Genomic DNA, 4,086 nt, shown 5'->3' with positions numbered 1-4,086 from the left:
GGATAGAGGAGGCGAGACGACGCGGGTGGCAGAGAGCCCGGCCGGCTCGGACTGGCTGACGGGATAGCGGCGGACTCCGCCGCCGACGGCCCTGCCCGCAGGCAACGGGCACTTGTGGTAGCGCGCCTGCGCGTGGATGCCGATTCTGGGTCTGCAGCGGTGGCGGGATTAGGGCTGAGGGCCCTGGAGGCGTGAGGACGCGGTAGCTGTTAAGGTCTCCTGGAGGCAGTCTTCCTTGGATAGAGGACCCTGAGATGTTCCCCCGGCCCCCACCTCCTGCATCCCTGCGCGGGAGACCCCGTTGGATAAGACCTTTGCATCCCGGAGTGTCTTCCTCTCCGGGAACCTGGGAGATGGGATTCCCACCCTAAGGAAGTAAACACCCCGCCTGGGAGGGGACCGCCTCTGTCTGCGCCATCCTCTGGAGCCGGCCGTAATGCAGGAACTCTCAGATGCATGGGGATCTGTGCCCTTCTTTGGACTTTGGGGCGCGCTCGAGTAGTCTGAGCAGAGAGAACTGTTGAAGCATGGAAGACTGTGAACCTTTACTCTGCAATATGGCACTGCAAGCTCTAATTCTGGCTCTGTCGTTATGGCTGGGAGATAGGGGCAAATAGCTTAATCTCTCTCTAAACCTTTCTTCCCTCATCTGTGAATGTGTAAAAGTGGTGCAGTCGTGTCCGACTCTTGGCGACCGCATAGACTGTAGCCTGCCAGCCTTCTCTGTCCATGGAATTCCCCAGGCCAGAATACTGGAGTGGAGTGGGTAGCTGTTCCCTTCTCCATGGGATCTGCCTGACCCAAGGATGGAACCCAGGTCCCACATAGCGGGCAGATTCTTTACCGCCTGAGCCACCAGAGAAGCTCCAATTAGGCCTGTTGCAAAGACTAAATGAAATGGTGTATTTTTGAAGTAAGTCTGCAGTAATCATTAGAAAGGAGAGTGTTAGTCACACAGTTGTGTCTGACTCTTTGCGACCCCGTGGACTGTAGCCCACCAGGTTCCTCTGCCCATGGGATTTCCCAGGCAAGAATACTGGAGTGGGTTGCCATTCCTTGCTCCAGGGGATCTTCCCAACCCAGGGATTGAACCCAGTCTCCTGCATTGAGGGGCGGATTCTTTACCATCTGAGCCTCCAGGTGATAGGCACTAATCATTAGGGAAATGCAAATCAAAACCACCATGAGCCATCACCTTACATCCATTAGAAGGGCTGCTGCTGCTGCTGCTAAGTCGCTTCCGTTGTGTCCGACTCTGTGCAACCCCATAGACGGCAGCCCATCAGGCTCCCCCGTCCCTGGGATTCTCCAGGCAAGAACACTGGAGTGGGTTGCCATTTCCTTCTCCAATGCATGGAAGTGAAAAGTGAAAGGGAAGTCGCTCAGTCGTGTCCGACTCTTCGCGACCCCATGGACTGCAGCCTACCAGGCTCCTCCAGCCATGGGATTTTTCAGGCAAGAGTACTGTTTTTTAAATAACAGTACTAGAAAATAACATATATTGGTGAGGATATGGAGAAAGTGTAACTACTGCACTTTTAGTGCAAACATAAAGTGGTATATCCACAGTGGAAGACAGTGTGGCAGCTCCTCAGAAAATGAAAAGAATTACCATATGCTCCAGCAATTCCACTTCTGGGTATATGTCCAAAAGAACTAAAGGCAGGGTCTTGAGATATTTGTACACCCGCGGTTACACCAGCGTTATTAACAATAGCCAACAGATGGAAGAAACTCAGTGGCCCTCAAGGAATAAGCAAAATATGGTCTAATCCCTACAATGGAATATTATTCAGCCTTAAAAAGGAAGGAAATTCTGATACTGCTACCACATGATTGAAGTTTGAAAATATTGTGCTAAGTAAGCCAGTCACCAAAAGACAGACATGGTAGGATTCCACTTATATGAGGTATGTAGCGTAGTGAAATCCATAGAAAGTAGAATGGTGGTTGCCAGGGGCTGGAGGAAAGGGAAATGGCGAGATAGTGTTTAATGTGTATAGAGTCTCAGTTTTGCAAGATCAAAAAGTTCTGGAGATTGGTTGCACACCAATGTGAATATTCTTAACACTACTGACTGCACACAAAATATTTAAGGTGGAAAACTGTGTTTTTTATATTTTACCATGACTAAAAATAATTTCTAGGGAATTCCCTAGTAGTCCAGTGGTTAGGTCTCTATACTTTCACTGCCAAGAGCATGGGTTCAATCCTTGGTTGGAGAACTAAAGATCCTACAAGCCATACAATATGGCCAAAGTTTTTTTTTTTAATTAAAAAATAAATTATCAGTTCAGTTGCTCAGTCGTGTCCGACTCTACGACCCCATGGACTGAAGCACGCCAGGCTTCCCTGTCCATCACCAACTCCCAGAGCCTGCTCAAACTCATGTCCATCGAGTCGGTGATGCCATCCATCTATCTCATCCTCTGTCGTTCCCTTCTCTTTCTGCCTTCAGTCTTTCCCAGCATCATGGTCTTTTCCAGTTCTTCGCATCAGGTGGCCAAAGTATTGGACTTTCAGCTTCAGCATCAGTCCTTCCAATGAATATTCAGGACTGATTTCCTTTAGGATGGACTGGTTGGGCCTCCTTGCAGTCCAAGGGACTCTCAAGAGTCTTCTCCAACACCACAGTTCAAAAGCATCAATTCTTTGGCACTCAGCTTTCTTTATAGTCCAACTCTCACATCCATACCTGACTACTGGAAAAACCATAGCTTTGACTAGAGGGACCTTTGTCAGCAAAGTAAAAAAATAAATAATTTTTTTTAAAAGTCAGTCTGGGACTTCCCTGGCCGTCCAGTGGTTAAGACTCTGAACTTCCTGCTCTGAACCAGCAGGGGGCACTGGTTCAATCATCTCTGGTTAGGGAACTGAGATCCTACATGGCGGCGGGGGAAAAAAAGAAGAGGGGAAAAAAGTCTCCTAAATGTCTATCAACAAATGAAATGGATAAATAAAATGTAATTATTACACAATGGGACAATATTTGCCCATAAAAAGGAATGAAGTACTGATACATTACAGATGAATCTTGAAAAATTAGGCTAAGTGAAAGAAGTTATACACAAAAGGTCACATGTTGTGTGATTTCATTCATATAATGAATGAACAGGTAAAGCTATAGATTGAAGTGGGGAAGAGGAGCCCGAGGGAAGTTCAGGGCTAGTGTAGGAGCGCTTATCAGGAAAAGAAAATGCCCTTCCAGAAACTCCAACCTGTAATTGACAGCAAGAACCTTTTAGAGCTTCCCTAAAGGCTCAAGTGGTAAACAGTCTGCCTGCAAAGCACAAGACCCAAGAGACTTGGGTTTGGTCCCTGGGTAGGGAAGAGCCCCTGGGAGAGAAAATGGCCTGGAAAATCCCATGGGTGGCTGGAAAAGAGACTGTATACACAGTGACAGAAAGAGTGGTGGGCTAGGGTTGAGGTGATTTCTTTTGGCGGGAGCAAAAATGTCCTAAGATTGTGGTGTTTGCACAACTTAGTGACTATACTAAAGAGCAAATAAACACTGTATATGAGTAAACTCCATGGTGTGTGAATTATATTTCAATAAAGCCTTTTTTTTTTAAAGTCAGATCAATGTTAGTGCTCTAGTCAAAACTGCCACGGCTTCTCTTTTTACTCAGACTAGAAGCCTTCCTCACAATGGAAAAAATCCTGCATGCTATGCCTCTCATGTTCTCTCCTATCAATCTCTTTGTTCATTCAACTGAAGCCATACCCCCTCCTTGCTTAGGGACACAGACACACTCCTGCTTTAGGGCCTTTGCACTGGCTGTTCCATCCGGAATTCAAGTTCCTTAGATATCAGCTAGGCTAGCCCCGTCTCCTCATCCAAGTCTTTGCTTAAATGTTACCTTCTTAATGAGGTCTGCTTGACCACCCCATCTTCAATTGCACCATTACCACCACTCCAGTACTCCTAATTCCCTCACTCTATAATTTACTTTTCCTGCAAGTACTTATCAACTGAATAATAACTTGAGTTACATTTATTGTCTCTCTCCCCTGCTAGAAAAGAAGCTCACGAAGGGCCTTGGTCTTAGTAGAGCTCACTGGTAAATCCTGAGGACCCAGAACAGT

The sequence above is a fragment of the Bos taurus genome, chromosome 19 (assembly GCF_002263795.3).
Source record: "Bos taurus isolate L1 Dominette 01449 registration number 42190680 breed Hereford chromosome 19, ARS-UCD2.0, whole genome shotgun sequence".
NCBI classification, from domain to species: domain Eukaryota; kingdom Metazoa; phylum Chordata; class Mammalia; order Artiodactyla; family Bovidae; genus Bos; species Bos taurus.
The sequence above is the reverse complement of the archived record's forward strand: the minus strand, read 5'-3'. Positions refer to the sequence as shown.